A 17,230-nucleotide genomic window follows, 5' to 3' on the forward strand; every position below is an offset into this window, starting at 1 on the left:
AAAACTATATTACGAGGCGTCCTGTCTTTGCTGGTTAAAGGAGTGGATAAAATTAAATAATAATAAATTGTTAGATCTAGAGGGCCACGATAATAGGTTTGGATGGCATGCCTATTTGTGGCGGGAGAAGAAGAAAATCCACAAAAGTTTTACTAATCATGTCATTAGGGGTTCTATAATAGAGGTTTGGGACAGGTACAAAAATATTTTGGAATTTAAAGTTCCGCACTGGTTGTCACCACTAGAGGTAATGTCAGTAAAAAAAATTAATATGAGACCAAATTGGATAACATATGGCGAATTGGTAGTGAAAGTGGGGGAGAAATGGAAATTTAAGCCATATGAACAAGTGAAGGATCAGGTCTATGATTGGCTACATTATTTCCAGGCAAATGCAATGTTTAACAAAGATCTCAAAGGAAGGGGATATATAGAAAAAGCGTCTAAATTTCAATCAGATATAATTGATAATGACGTTAAGATAATTTCGAAAATGTACAAAATACTTTTGGAATGGCAAACAAAGGATGAGGAAATTAAGTCGGTCATGATTAAGTGGGCCAGAGATTTTGGTTACAGTATACAACTGGAGGATTGGGAAAGGGTATGGAACGAAAATATGAAATTCACTGCATGCACAGCACTGAAGGAAAATATAATGAAGATGGTGTACAGGTGGTATATAACACCGGTAAAACTGTCAAAAATGTACAAGACATGTAATAAGTGCTGGAAATGCAAAGAAAAAGAGGGATCTCTCTTTCACATGTGGTGGGATTGTAGGAAGGTGAGGGGTTTCTGGGAATTGATTTATTGTGAATTGAAAAAGATGTTTAAATACTCGTTTGTCAAGAAGCCAGAGTCCTTCCTACTAGGTATAACAGGAAGAGAGATAAAAAGACGGGACTATAAACTGTTCCAATATGCTGCGACAGCGGCAAGAATACTGATGGCCCAGAGGTGGAGACAGGAGGAAATGCCGACTCTGAGCGAATGGAGGATGAAACTTATAGAATACGCAGAATTGGACAAATTGACTGGAAGAATAAGATATCAAAAAGATCAAAAATTCATCGAGGACTGGGGGAAGTTTGCGGCATATCTGGAAACTATATGTGATCAACAAACAACGCTAGTGGGGTTTAAAGAGACTTTGTAACATTGTAAGGAATATTGTAAGATAGAATTAGAGAGGTGTAAACTAATAGTAAGTTAGCAATATTATATAGGAAAATGCGAGAAAATAAGAACAATGGATGATTGTGGGAGGTGCTGGTGGAGGTTCCAAAACTGTAAATATGTAAATATGTTGTAACCAATATGAGTAAAAGGAAAACTGAATAAAAATCTAATTGCAAAAAAAAAACAAAAACAAAGCGACTTAACAATGTTTTAAGCAAAAAAACAAAACATGCATGCATTAAAATCGGGAAGCTTTTAATGTCTAATGTATCATGTGTTCCTTTATATTCTGTTGGAAGCTGCATAGGGTGTTGGTCCATTCAGATGGGTGGGGTACAAGTAATAAATAATGATAATAATCATTATCATTAAAATCAGCATTAAAAAAAATCTAAAATTCAATTCTTTTTAAAAAAATAAATAAAAAAGAAACCTACATTAAAACTTCCCATGCAAAAGACCAGAGCTGGTTAAAAGCCAAAGACCCAGGTGTGCCAGGTTCCGCCACACATTGCGGGTGCCCAGCAGTGTGTGTGATGTCATGCACGTTGCATGCATGACGTCACGTGACATGACACAGGCCATGCATATGACATCACAATGTGCACTGGGCCCCATTGGACCCTCCTGCGGCTATGATGAGCCCCGCCAGGCCTCAGCGCACTGTGTGACGTTGCACGTGTGACGCATTTTTTCGCCCAGCCAGGCACCCACAGTGGGAATTTTGTGGGTGCCTTGGCCCCCCCGAACCCCCCAGATATGGTGCCTATTCAAAGGCCTGATTAAAAAGGAATGAATCTGCAGTGTGGTTGTTCCTCAATACAGAACAACAAACCCCTGTGTTGCAAACTTAACATAACAAACAACACAAGCAACATGGGTAACATGGGTTGTGCTGAAGAAGATTCCAGCGAAACAGTCAGATTATCCGGGATCACTGTCCTACGTTGTTATTCACTTACTACTTCGGCACCATGAACACCTAAAAAGTTTTACTGCTCAGCCCACAGGATAGCATCTATTACTTTGTTTTAACCATAGACTTATTATACTTTTATGGACTTTCAAAGATTGACAGACGTGTGTTCATTTGTTTTCAAATATATTAGAGAATTTACAAGTGTACACATTTTGTTTGTGTTGTACTAAATCATGTATATTATGCAATTAGAACTACAGTGCAATCTAGTATACTGGTCTTCATGTTGCTTGTGTTGTTTGATGTGGTGGTTCCTCAGCAGGAAATGAGCCAGTGTGGTGTAGTGGTTAGGAGCGGTAGACTTGTAATCTGGGGAAACGGGTTCGTGTCTCCGCTCCTCCACATGCAGCTGCTGGGTGACCTTGGGCTAGTCGCACTTCTTTGAAGTCTCTCAGCCCCACTCACATCACAGAGTGTTTGTTGTGGGGGAGGAAGGGAAAGGAGAATGTTAGCCACTTTGAGACTCCTTAGGGTAGTGATAAAGCGGGATATCAAATCCAAACTCTTCTTCTTCTTCTGAGATGGAAAGGTTTCCTTGAAGGAAGAAAAGTTGAAGTCTAGGGTGGCGCTGTGGTCTAAACCACTGAGCCTCTTGGGCTTGCAGATCAGAAGGTCGGCGGTTCGAATCCCCGCAACGGGGTGAGCTCCCGTTGCTCGGTCCCAGCTCCTGCCAACCTAGCAGTTCGAAAGTGCAAGTAGATAAATAGGTACCGCTCCGGCGGGAAGGTAAACGGCGTTTCCGTGCGCTGCTCTGGTTCGGCAGAAAGAGGCTTAGTCATGCTGGCCACATGACGCGGAAAAACTGTCTGCGGACAGTTGATGATGAGCGCCACAACCCCAGAGTCATCTGTGACTGGACTTAACTGTCAGGGGTCCTATACCTTTTTTTAAAAAAGATGTACTTAGGCAGGCTCACTCTGCCTGGTTTGCTTTCAGTCTGTAGGATTTGACACGGTGTCTGCAGTTCAGGTGTAACATGTCTGTGTGGGTAGGAGCAGGGAGACGCCATCAATTTGAAAGTGTTGTACAAGCAGGAACAGAAATGTCACTACAGACATGAAATCCTCGTCAATATTAGGCTCTCTCGACAGACCCACAAAAGTAATGCTACATTTGCATTTCAGCATCCAGCAGAGGGAAAGAATTAGATCAATGCAGTAATGACTCAGTCATCACGGAGAGAGTCCTCAGATATTTGGGGAGGGAAGAGGAAGGGCAAATGGGTTTTCCTTCCTCTTCCCATGTTTGCAACAGTTGAAGCTGAGTCAACATATTTGCCCTCTTACTCCAGTGTGGTGGGTGAACCCTAAAGAGGAGGCCTTGGACTTCAACAGCAATATAAGCAGTTTCTATTTATGTGTATGTGTACGTATACTAGCAGCCTCACGCCCAAGGTTGCTTGGGAAGTCTAAGAAGCCAAGCAAACCAATGCAGTTTTGAAACTGGTGTGATTCCAAAAGGCTGAGTCCGTCACCTTGAGTGAGAACGGCATCCAAATTTAGCACTCGATCTCGGGCAAAATTGGCTCACATCTCGAGGCGCCCAAATGCACGGGGAACAAACAACTTTCCGAAACACATAGCAGCTGAAATGCAACATGAATATAAAATACTAGGTAAGGTAAAATGAAAGCAGTATATAAACACTGGCCTGGTTCTCAGGTCGCAAGGAGTTGGGGGACTTGGTTACATATTATGGTCAAGTAGAGAGTTTAACTGTGATCCCATATTTGAACCCAGGTTAAGCCCAGACAGAGCCTCAGAGGGCCTCATTCAGCTCTCGGTCCTGAGCTTCTCTGCCCTTGTTATATATTCCGACTCCAACAGAAATGCAGACACAGTCGGAGGCTGCAGAGGCACCAGCCAGAAAGGCAGATCAGGTCCAGGGCTCTGAGGAAGCTGCTGGAGATCATAGGACCACCACAAGTGATGCTGTTGGACGGGAACCCTGAGAAGAACCCACTGGACCCCAAGGTCTGTAGGGCCAGAGCCCAGGTGCTTCACAGTCCCCCTTCCCCTGAGGAACCAGGTGTCTGTTATGTGGGGTTTGGTTCTAAGGGTTTATGCAAAGACATGTATACTCAAACCGCCTCCTTGGAACTGCCCCTGTGCTAGCATCCTTATTCTTCTGGAGCCGGTGCACTGAGCAGGCCATGCCCAGTAAGCAAGGCAGAGGGCTGAAAAGTATGCTTGGGTTAATAACATCTGGAGCGTTGCTCTGTCATAATGCCTTATTTACCACTGGTGACTAATCAAGGTCATCTCAAAAAAGATACCTTTGACATGATCTGGTTCCCCCTTTTCTTTATTGAAGAAGAAGAGAAGAAGAAAAAGAGTTTGGATTTGATATCCTGCTTTATTCGCTAAGGGACGCAGGTGGCGCTGTGGGTTAAACCACAGAGCCTAGGACTTGCCAATCAGAAGGTTGGCAGTTCGAATCCCCGCGACGGGGTGAGCTCCCGTTGCTCGGTCCCTGCTCCTGCCAACCTAGCAGTTTGAAAACACGTCAAAGTGCAAGTAGATAAATAGGTACCACTCCGGCGGGAAAGTAAACGGCATTTCCGTGCGCTGCTCTGCTTTGCCAGAAGCGGCTTAGTCATGCTGATCACATGACCCGGAAGCTGTACGCCGGTTCCCTCGGCCAATAAAGCGAGATGAGCGCTGCAACCCCAGAGTCGGCCACGACTGGACCTAATGGACAGGGGTCCCTTTACCTTTACCTTTATCACTACCCTAAGGAGTCTCAAAGCAGCTAACATTCTCCTTTCCCTTCCTCCCCCACAACAAACACTATGTGAGGTGAGTGAGGCCGAGAGACTTCAGAGAAGTGTGACTAGCCCAAGGTCACCCAGCAGCTGCATGTGGAGGAGCGGGGACGCGAACCCAGTTCACCAGATTACAAGTCCACCGCTCTTAACCACTACACCACACTGGCTCCCAGGTATTTTAATGCCACCATCATCACAGAGGTGTCTGTGGAAGGGATACATTGATTGAAAACGTATTGTGTTGTAACTGTATTGTATTGTAACTTTGAATAAATGTTTTGTTTTGTTTTTAATGCTTTTCCACCCGGAAAACGTTGTGTGCATTTAATGCGTGTGAGTTAAAACCATCTGGCCTTCAACCGTGCAAGGTTGAAATCTCACAAGTGTGCACAAGATGCAATCATAATATAGCTTCTGGCCAGCCTTGCTGTGGCTTCCCTGTGGTGTCACTGGGTCGAGACACAGCAATGTTGTCCTTTTATTAAAATAAAAAGAACTGCCTAGATTGCATCGGGAGAGAGAGAAACAGCATAGTAGTGCAGCAAATAAATAAAAGATTGGCCCAGACGTTTCCAGTCAACAAGCCTCTGATATTTTTTGTCCCTTTTAATCAAATGTTCGTAAAGACTCTGTAACCTTCCAACAGGTTGACTTCACCCCCAAAGGCACATTCTTCCATTGTTTCCCGGAGACAGACGGATGCCAACAATAACATGTATATCGATGAAACGGTTTTTCTGAAAAGAAATTTGAAGAGTTAAACTTTTTTTTTAAAAAAAAGTCTTCCTACTTTTGTGTGGGAAGTGAGACTTCCAATACGGCAGGGAAGCGTGTAGGCAGAGAAGCATTTGATCAGATAAATTGATGGGGGGGGGTGTCCTCCAGACGAACCCTTTGATCGTCTTCCCATTTACAACTTAATTCTAATTGTTAGAAGCCCACAGGATTCCCACCATCAGAAAGAACGACATATGGGAGAAATGTGGTGCTGATTACAAGATCGGAAGAGAATTAATTAGTTCTTCCACCCCCACCTCTAACCCGCTGTATGCAGCACATCTGCAGGTGTGTGGGGGCTTCATAGGGGATCATCTGTTATGTACTGAGCTTGGATCCTAGAACAATAGGCAGGGAGGATCCTAGAAGGCAGCAACCTGGTTGGTCTGCAGGAGCCGCCTAGTCCAGCTCCAGGAGGAAGTGAATCAGCAACCTGATTGGCCTGCAGAAACAGTCCAATCAGGCTCCAGGAGGGGAGTTGAATCAGCCAATCATACGGGACCCATTGTGTAAATAATGTATATACAGTGGTACCTCAGGTTAAAGACTCTTCAGGTTACAGACGCTTCAGGTTACAGACTCCGCTAACCCAGAAATAGTACCTTGGGTTAAGAACTTTGCTTCAGGATGAGAACAGAAATTGTGCGGTGGCAGTGGGAGGCCCCATTAGCTAAAGTGGTACCTCAGGTTAAGAACAGTTTCAGGTTAAGAATGGACCTCCAGAATGAATTAAGTTCTTAACCTGAGGTACCACTGTCTAGAATCATAGAATCATAGAATCATAGAATCATAGAGTTGGAAGAGACCACAAGGGCCATTGAGTCCAACCCCCTGCCAAGCCCCTGCCAAGCAGGAAACACCATCAGAGCACTCCTGACATATGGATGTCAAGCCTCTGCTTAAAGACCTCCAAAGTAGGAGACGCCACCACACTCCTTGGCAGCAAATTCCACTGTCAAACAGCTCTTACTGTCAGGAAGTTCTTCCTAATGTTTAGGTGGAATCTTCTTTCTTGTAGTTTGGATCCATTGCTCCGTGTCCGCTTCTCTGGAGCAGCAGAAAACAACCTTTCTCCCTCCTCTATGTGACATCCTTTTATATATTTGAACATGCCTATCATATCACCCCTTAACCTCCTCTTCTCTAGGCTAAACATGCCCAGCTCCCTTAGCCGTTCCTCATAAGGCATCGTTTCCAGGCCTTTGACCATTTTGGTTGCCCTCCTCTGGACACGTTCCAGTTTGTCAGTGTCCTTCTTGAATTGTGGTGCCCAGAACTGGACACAGTACTCCAGGTGAGGTCTGACCAGAGCAGAATACAGCGGCACTATTGCTTCCCTTGATCTAGATGCTATACTCCTATTGATGCAGCCCAGAATTGCATTGGCTTTTTTAGCTGCCGCGTCACACTGTTGGCTCATGTCAAGTTTGTGGTCAACCAAGACTCCTAGATCCTTTTCACATGTACTGCTCTCAAGCCAGGTGTCCCCCATCTTGTATTTGTGCCTCTCATTTTTTTTGCCCAAGTGAAATACTTTACATTTCTCCCTGTTAAAATTCATCTTGTTTGTTTTTGCCCAGTTCTCTAATCTGTCAAGGTCGTTTTGAAGTGTGATCCTGTCCTCTGGGGTGTTAGCCACCCCTCCCAGTTTGGTGTCATCTGCAAATTTGATCAGGTCTAGCCAGAGGTTTTGGGGGAAAGCAGTCATGCACTGTTTAGCATGAGCTGAAATAAAGAGCATGGAATCCACACTCAGCTCCGAGTATATTTCATCATCGTAGAATCACAGTATTGTAGGGTTGGAAGGGATACTGAGGGTCATCTGGTCCAACCCCCTGCAAGGCAGGAATCTCAACTAAAGCGTCCATGACAGATGGCCATCCAACCTCTGCTTAAAGACTTCCACGGAAGGAGAGTCCATCACCTCCCAAGGGAGTCCAGTCCGTTCCACTATTGACCAGCTCTTGCTGTCAGAAAGTTCCTCCTGATGCTTAGTTGCAACCTCCTTTCTTGTAACTTGAATCCCCTGGAAAAGAGGACCCTGAGAAGGAGGTAGGACAGCCATCTACAAATATCTCAAGGGCTGTCCCATGGAAGATGGAGCAAGCTTGTTTTCTGCTGCTCCGGATTGTAAGTTCACAGGTAGGTAAAGTCTTGCTTTTATTGCATGTGACTTCCTCCACCACCCAGCAACTGGTAACCAGAGACATAACACTTCTGAAAGTGGAGGTAGAACATAGCCTAGTGCTGTGTCCAGGGCAGCTGTCTACCAGCTCCACCTGAGACCCTACCTGTCCGCAGACTGTCTCGCCAGAGTGGTGCATACTCTAGTTATCTCCCGCTTGGGCTACTGCAATGTGCTCTACGTAGGGCTATCTTTGAAGGTGACCCAGAAACTACAACTAATCCAGAATGCAGCAGCCAGGCTGGTGGCTGGGAGTGGCCACCGGGACCATATAACACCGGTCCTAAAGGATCCCAGTGAGTTTCCGAGCAGAATTCAACGTGTTGGTGCTAAAGCCCTAAATGGCCTCAGCCCAGTATACTTCAGCCCCATTGTTCAGTCCGGACACTGAGGTTCAGCTCCGAGAGCCTTCTGGCATTTCCCTCCCTGCAAAAAGTGAAGCTACAGGGAACCAGGCAGAGGGCCTTCTTGGTAGTGGCACCCACCCTGTGGAACGCCCTCCCTTTGGATGTCAAGGAGATAAAGAACTACACAACTGAAGGCAACCCTGTACAGTGGTACCTCGGGTTTAGAACTTTATTTGTTCTGGAGGTCTGTTCTTAACCTGAAACTGTTCTTAACCTGAAGCACCACTTTAGCTAATGGGGCCTCCTGCTGCCGCTGTGCCGCCCTCGCACGATTTCTGTTCTCATCCTGAAGCAAAGTTCTTAACCCGAGGTACTATTTCTGGGTTAGCGGAGCTGTAACATGAAGTGTCTGTAACCTAAAGCGTATGTAACCCAAGGTACCACTGTATCGGGAAGTTTTAAAAGTTTGATGTTTTATTATGTTTTTATATGTGTTGGGAACTGCCCAGAGTGGCAGGGCAAGCCAGCCAGATGGTCAGGATATAACAACAACAACAGTGTGAATTTGATCTGAGTATTCCAACAAGTTCTAGCATTATATGAGAGTGGGGAGGAGAGTGTGGGGGACTTTTCCTTATCCATTTTTTTCCAATATGGAGAGGAGAGGAGAGGAGAGGAGGCTGTGTTTTGCAGGTGGAAAGCGAAAAACACACACAACTGCCCAAGGTTCAAAAGTGTTGCTCTGGAGGAAGCGGGCAGATCCAGTTTTAGGGGTACAAAGACGTAAGCAAGCAGCTTACTCACGGCAGGCTTAGCGGCGGAGATGAGCGATGTGGAGGATTTGCCCTTAACCGAGGAGAGATTTATTGACAGTTCTCAGCTAAAGTGCTGTTCAAAGGAAGGGAAGAGGAAATGAATCATTTCACAGAGAGGAAAACCTTCCATTTGGTATTTATTAAAGGAGGTGTAGGAGAGTAAAGAAAACCGCCATAACATCTCTGGATAAATATGTATGTGTGTGTATTCATTTTTTTTAAACTTGATTTCATTTACAAAGAGCTTTCCATAACATATCTCAAAGCAATTCCACAGTAAAAACACCAGCACGAAAAACGATTAAAAACAATTCCATAGACAAAAGAAAAAAGAACAATTCAAATCCAAGGTTGCAGATTTCTCTTTATTCATTAAACCAGTCTTGTACATTTCAACCCTTTGCTTCTTTCCATTTTCTGGCTTTCAATATTCTTGCTGCCATTAGTAAGTAATCAGGTAAATGTTTATATAACAACCCTTTGTTGTCTCTGCTGAATAGAACTAAGAATGCTATTTCAGGTGGGTTTTTTTTCCTTTTTCCTTTCAGAGGTTTTCCCAGTGTTTATGTTACTTCTGAAAATATCTCATCCCAGAACTGGACACCTTTGGCGCAGAGTCGCCACATATGTGTGAAGGAACCGCGAACTGTGCCATTTTTGTATTATTTTCAGATAATTTTTTCTTGGTCTAGTTGAAGCGGATAGGCCAGCATCAGATGATAAGAGCTCTTTGAAAGTGAAACGGGCTGCTTCTGAAGGTGCTGTACTCTCCTTCATTCAAGGATTTTAGGCAAAGACTAGATGGGCACATATGACGGATGCTGTAGCGGATGTTTTCCTGTACTGTACAGTGGTACCTTGGGTTAAGTACTTAATTCGTTCCGGAGGTCCGTTCTTAACCTGAAACTGTTCTTAACCTGAAGCACCACTTTAGCTAATGGGGTCTCCTGCTGCCCCGCCGCTGCACAATTTCTGTTCTCATCCTGAAGCAAAGTTCTTAACCCGAGGTAATATTTCTGGGTTAGCACAGTCTGTAACCTGAAGCGTATGCAACCCGAGGTACCACTGTATTGGCAAGGATCAGCCTAGAGGATCTCCCACAACCCTGTGATCTTAACTGCAAGAGCAGGCAGTCTCATATGGTAGCCTAGCAGAGATAACACCTTGCCAACAAAGGTCCCTATAGTTAAACCATGGTTTTCCCAGTAGTGATGTATGGAAGTGAGAGCTGGACCATAAAGAAGGCTGATCGCCAAAGAATGGATGCTTTTGAATTATGGTGCTGGAGGAGTCTCTTGAGAGTCCCATGGACTGCAAGAAGATCAGACCTCTCCATTCTGAAGGAAATCAGCCCTGAGTGCTCACTGGAAGGACAGATTGTGAAGCTGAGGCTCCAATACTTTGGCCACCTCATGAGAAGAGAAGACTCCCTGGAAAAGACCCTGATGTTGGGAAAGATTGAGGGCACAAGGAGAAGGGGACGACAGAGGACGAGATGGTTGGACAGTGTTCTTGAAGCTACCAACATGAATTTGACCAAACTGTGGGAGGCCATAGCTGTCAACGTTTCCCTTTTTTAAAGGGAAATTCCCTTATTCCGAATAGGATTCCTTGCAAGAAAAGGGAAAAGTTGACAGCTGTGGTGGGAGGCAGTGGAATACAGGAGTGCCTGGCATGCTCTGGTCCATGGGGTCACAAAGAGTCAGACACAACTAAACGACTAAACAACAACAACACAAGTCCCGAGGTGCTTCCAGGTAAGAATTCACCATGGGATCAATGTTCCTTGTGTATGCAGGTTTTCCTTTGCAGCGTCCACACAATATTGCTGGCACCAAAGTGTTGGCCTATATTCCCACCCCCATTAAAATCTGGATTTATGCTTTCCCGTTAAAAATACTTATTCCCAATGAGCTGCTTGTTATATCTTAGTGATCTGTTTGTCATATTAAGTCCCCATCTGGAAGCACTGTAAATCATGTTAAGCCCTAAAATCAGCAGCTTACACTGATCCCAGAAACAGATAGGCAACCAATGCATATGTTGAAGGATCAGAGTAATATGTTTTTTATTCTTTGGGCTGCAGATAACAATCTGGCCACCATATTTTGGATCAACTGAAATACCCTGACCTTTTTTAAACAGTCCCATCTATGGAAGAGCAACGTGGAAACACAAAGCAATATTTCTGCACAGCATAAAATACATTTTGTTTTTAATCAAAATAATAAAACTGACAACTAGTCAACCCTCCAAATTAGTTTTGGGTTTTCTGCTGCAGCTTTGCTTTGGGATGAAATATTGCAGTAAGCAAGACAAGGACGTGTGAAAAGATCGCGTGTTTGTGGAACAAAAAAAGGAGGGGGGAAAGGCATTCCTGAAATGTCATGCAAAATAATACAAGCCATTCATGAGAACAAGCCCTTGATCTCTGCTCAAAGGAAGAACCGTTCTTTCCCAGCCGGACACAACAAAAACTCTGCTCTCCTAAGCTAATCCTTGCACTCATGTGGTCGGGAGCAAGGGGTGATCTACGCATTTGGAAAAATCATGTGGCACAGCTCTTTAGGGACTGTACCACCTCCAAATATAGACAGTGGGTGGGAACTCTGGACTGGAGAGGGACCCCCTGCACTTAATAGTATAAGCAGATGACTCACAAGAGATCTATGTACCTGCACTTTAAAAAAAGTTAAAAATAGCCAGTGGAGGGGGGCAATTGTTGAACAGGATTGGTGGTGGTGCGCTGGGGTTGGGGGCGAGATTAACCCTTCCTGCCGCATCATTTCCCTGATTCTCCTGATCATTTCCCCCCAGCCGAAGGGTGCAATCCTATCTTCATGTTCCACTAACGGAGAGGCTATAGGTATTGGTGGAAGTCCTGGTGGAACTTGATGCACACCTTTAAACCACGCCTCTAAGTACAGTTCTTAATCTACATACATCAGAAACTAGCCTTCTCTCTCTATTGGCCAAAAGTAGCACCAGGATCCATCAAGACAGCGGTTCTCAAACTTTCAAAAAGATTTATTGGTAAGAAATATATAATAATAATAATAATAATAATAATATAGTGGTACCTCGGGTTACATATGCTTCAGGTTACAGACTCCGCTAACCCAGAAATAGTATCTCGGGTTAAGAACTTTGCTTCAGGATGAGAACAGAAATCGTGCGGTGGCAGCAGGAGGCCCCATTAGCTAAAGTGGTGCTTCAGGTTAAGAACAGTTTCAGGTTAAGAACAGACCTACAAAACGAATTAAGTACTTAACCCGAGGTACCACTGTATTTCTTGGTTAGCGGAGTCTGTAACCTGAAGCGTCTGTAACCTGAGGTACCACTGTACTGACCTAGATAGACCAATAGTCTACCTCAGTGTAAGGTTGCTTCCAGACCCTCCAAGTGCCCCTATTTTCCAGGGACAGTTTTGGATTTACAGAAGCCGTCCCAGTTTCTGGTTTGATCCCTGACTGGCCTGCTTTTCCTCAGGATGTTCCTATCTTCAACCGAGAAATGTTGGAGGGTATGGAGTTATCTGACCTCCCAAGCCATCTGAATGCAGCCTGTATAGGGAAGTTTTTTAATGTTTAATGTTTTATTAGATTTTTATATATGTTGGACGCCATCCAGAGTCAGATGGGCAGGGAATAATAATAATAATAATAATAATAATAATAATAATAATATTATTATTATTATTAATAATAATAATAATAATAATAATATCGGACGTCCTTATTTTCATCAGAGAAATGTTGGAGGGTATGAGCTTCCTACATTCCTATATCTGCTAATCAGAGAGTAGGAATGTGTATCCAAACACATTTGGATACTGGAATCTCACAGCTAATGCATTCCCAAGAGGTGACTGTCTTGCCTCTGCTACAGTGTCACCTTTAGTTTGGCTCCAGGTGTGTAGCAAGCGGAGCTTTATCTTGCTCCTGCAACTATGGGAAAGAGGCCAAAGGCGTCATCATGTGGAATCCTGTGCCTTTCTCCCTCATCATTTCTTCCAATGAGGTGGGGATCCTGTAAAGCATTCTGTAAAGGCCTGAGCGTCTTTCCATCGCTTATTAAGACCAGGCTTATGTGAGTTCTGCTTTGCCCTAAATAACATCGACATTTTCTGATTATGCAGCTTTCTCTAGATACAGCTTTCAGTATAAGGCAGCTTTCTATGTTCCTAGGTTCCCTATTCCTGTTTTATACCCTAAACCAAGAAGCATCCATATTTAGGATTTTGTTGTTTACTGAGACGTTTTATTTACATGCATACAAACATTAATCAGACACAGTCTTTAAGTGCCTGTGCACATACTCATGTTTGGGGGGTGGTAATAAGGAAGGAAGGAAGGAAGGAAGGAAGGAAGGAAGGAAGGAAGGAAAGAAAGAAAGAAAGAAAGAAAGAAAGAAAGAAAGAAAGAAAGAAGAAAGGGATAAGGTGAGGGAAAATTTCAGAATACAAAGCAAAACAAAACTGTATGTAACTTGTAGTCTACAGGAGTAGTTCTGTTAGTCTGTTGCAGTCAAAACCGGGATCTTAAAGATGAGGATTTTTCATCAATATTCACAGGGTAAGAACAGCTGCAGATCAAAGGAAATCTTGCCAGTCCAAAGTTTCAACATTTAAGTGTGCAAAATCACAGAGTGAGTGTTCCCTCGATTCGTTTTTATACCCTAGGAACCCCCAGGTTCCCAAATCTCAAGCAAAGCCCTGGGTGTAGGGGATATTTTGGGGGGCAGAGGGGCCACATTACCCTTGTGGAAAGCTGTCAGGGGCCGCATTCCAAAAGTGGCCAGGGCCAGTTCAGTTGCATACCCTTAACAGACACATATAACCGCACACACAAATCTCTCTCTCACGCACCCACAGACTGGATGCCAGTAGTATGGTGTAATATTGGGCTGAGCCCAGGAGATGCTGGTAGGCTGGTCCAAATAGCCTGCGGGCTGCTGGTTCACTGCCCTGGTTTATAACTTCAAAGCTTGCTCAAGATCCGACACGAGTTCAGGAGGCATGGATACAACATGAGCTAAAGCTCCAAAATGCCCTGTTATGTGTTTATATTTGCCATTGAACTCAGTTGGGAAAGTTGCAGAGTTAAGTGCGCAGTATGAGAAATTTTTTCCTCTGACTTTAATGACCAACTTAAGGTGAGGATGCCAGGATCAGACCGGGAATCCCTAAAGAAAAGGCTATCTGAAAGTATAAAGATAGAAGTAATCTACATTAGACACAACAACTTAGCAAGAGTAAAAATTTCGAGGTCTTAGAACAAAGGAAGGAAGCCAATATGTACATATGTATGTAATGACTAGATTAGAATGAAGATATGGTTTTTATTTGTAGATGTGTGGGGTTTTTTTGTTTCTTTTGTGTTTTTTTCTTGTTTGTATAGTTTTATTCTGGATTCAGTGTTTGTAATTTTTGTTTTAATTTTGCATTGAAAATAAAAAATTATATAAAAAAGAAAGGGCTTTCTGCTCTTCCCAATTCAGGACTACCCTACAGAGGTAATTTACTATGGGGGGAAAAGACAAAATCAAAACGGTCTGCCCCGATTCTCCTGGCTTCTTTGACGTCAGGGAGTTTTTGACATTGTGCTGTGGCATGCTGGTTTGCTAGCCATCCATGGAAAAAGAAGACTTGCGTGCGCACCGACCTTCACAATAGTTCCACTGAGCATTTGTGACATATGGACAAATTGCCACCGCAAGGCCTGCCACGCTGTAAACACTCCCTGAAGAATTGAGCTTTGGGAAGTTACAAGCATCTCGTTGCCAAAGAAGAGCATGGAGGACATTACTGGTAATCTGGAAAATAGTAGAATCAAGGGAATACAAGTGGGCTCTTTCCTGCATTTGCAGAGGTTGGACTAGATGGCCACAGGGACCCTTCCAATGCTACAAGTCTCTGATTCTATGATTCACCTCCTAACAAGAGTGCTCCTTTCCAGCCTTCTTCCAGGACACAACAGGCCAGACCTTTTGCCACACTGGCAAAAAGGGGCTGGTGGGAGTTGTAGTTCAAAACATCTGTAAAGCACCAGCCTGGCAAAAAGGCTGCGATAAAAGGCTGTAAGGGGCTGTAGCTGTCCAGTTTACTCCCTGCACCCTTTCCTAAGTTTTCCACTTTATTTTTCCCGTTGACACTTAACATCCCACGCTTCAACCTTTGTTTGGGAATTGTAGTTCTGCGAGGGGTCTCCTAACAACACTTGGCACTCTTAAACTACAGTTCCCAGGATTCTTTGCCGGTTCAAAGTGTTACAAGAGTGCTTTAAATGTTTGGTGTGGATGCGATTTTAGGCTGGTTTCTCTCTCTCTCCTTTTCTGGAGGAGAAAGAGGCCCACATTTTTTCCCATTTTTAAAGTTTTCCAGGTTGGTTATTTAATTTCTGTACCGCTTAATATATTAACAATATCTGTAAGCAGCGTATAAAAAACCCGAAAGCAACGGCAGTTTAAACAAAACATTACAAAAACACACCATTACATATAAAAATGTTGCATTAATACAAAGTTACAGGTATATATATACACCGTATTTTCCGCTGTATAAGACGCACCAGATCACAAGATGCACCTAGTTTTTGGAGGAGGAAAACAAGAAAAAAAATATTCTGAATCTCAGAAGCCAGAACAACAAGAGGGATCGCTATGCAGTGAAAGCAGAAATCCCTCTTGCTGTTCTGTCTTCTGGGATAGCTGCGCAGCCTGCATTCGCTCCATAAGACGCACACACATTTCCCCTTACTTTTTAGAAGGGAAAAAGTGAGTCTTATAGAGCAAAAAATACGGTATATCTATCTATATCTATCTATCTATCTATCTATCTATCTATCATCTATCTCAATATCAGTTCATTTTCCTCCTGAAACATCCTTTCTCTCAGCTTCCAAGTTTTCACCTAGGGTCCCCAAACCCTCTCAGCTAACCCACAGGAGTCCCACAATGAGAAGAACTCCTGGAAATGGCAGACATCACACTAGTCTCTCATTCTAGACTTTATTTTTTTATGGGCAGGGCCCAAGTTATACGGCAAGCTTCCTCAAATTCGGCCCTCCAGATGTTTTGAGACTACAATTCCCATCATCCCTGACCACTGGTCCTGCTATCTAGGGATCATGGGAGTTGTAGGCCAAAAATATCTGGAGGGCTGAATTTGAGGAAGCCTGGTATATGGTACTTCCTCCGGCTGCTCACAGCTGCTACCCATTCAGCTGCCCTTTTCTCACCCAGTTCTAGGTACAGCAGGTTTACGGAGTTTCCCAGGAGGTTAGGATGGGAAAAGTCGTCCCCCCTCCACTCACAGCTGTTTCTGCAACCTCTCCTCCTCCTCCAACCATGTAAATACCTCCCTCTTGATTCTCAGTGACCCCATTTTGGCAGCAACCCTGCCAGCACTCGCAGTCTGCGTTTGCTATTAGAAGGAATTACGCATTTAAATTAAACGCTGCTCCACAGAGCAGCATCAAAAAGACAGGTCCCTGCCCCGAGGCACTTGCAATCCCGCAATCCCAAGAGGGAGGGCAGAGGGATGGAGGAAATTGAAGGGAGGGAGAGAACGCACATTGTATTCAGTACATAGAATTGTAGAGTTGGAAGGGGGAACCCAAGCACCATTTAGACTAACCCGCTGCAATGCAGGAATCACTGCTAATATTTGCAACTTATTTATTAAATTCATTAGCCACTTTTCTGTTCAGGTGGCTGACCTATATACAATAAAAACAGCGATTCATCTTTACAAATGTCATTTCATTGTGCTTTTTACATTTTGCAAGTTACTCTGGGAATGACATTGAAGAGCTGGGATTGTGGGTGTAACACTTAAAATTATGGGAGAATTCTCAAGAAATCACCACTGGCTAAATTCCATCTCCTCCCCCTACAAACCCCAATTGCTGAAACAGGAGGGGGAAAAAACAACAAACAGATCTTGAGAGGCACAATTGCTAGATTGCAATGCTGGAAATCCCTCTCTCTGTACCCTTCAGGCAATCTTACACATCCCTACTTTGAAGTAAACCAAACCCAAGGGGGCTTACTTCCAAGACATTTTAATTAGAGCGAGGGGCTGCTGTTCCAATCGGGGCTCTCCACCCCAAACCCATTTGCTGCTTTCAAAAAGAAAATAAAGAGAGCATTAGGATGCACCATTTGTTATGCACCAAG

The 17,230-nt window shown here is 44.0% G+C and overlaps 1 protein-coding gene across 1 annotated transcript in view; it reads left to right on the plus strand.

Annotated features, from left to right (window-relative positions):
- The window catches only part of DNAI7 (dynein axonemal intermediate chain 7), a 278,992-nt gene that overhangs the window by 177,761 nt on the left and 84,001 nt on the right, over positions 1-17,230 (plus strand). The gene's annotated exons all lie outside the window — the stretch shown is intronic.

This window comes from Podarcis bocagei (assembly GCF_964188305.1).
Source record: "Podarcis bocagei genome assembly, chromosome: 10".
NCBI classification, from domain to species: domain Eukaryota; kingdom Metazoa; phylum Chordata; class Lepidosauria; order Squamata; family Lacertidae; genus Podarcis; species Podarcis bocagei.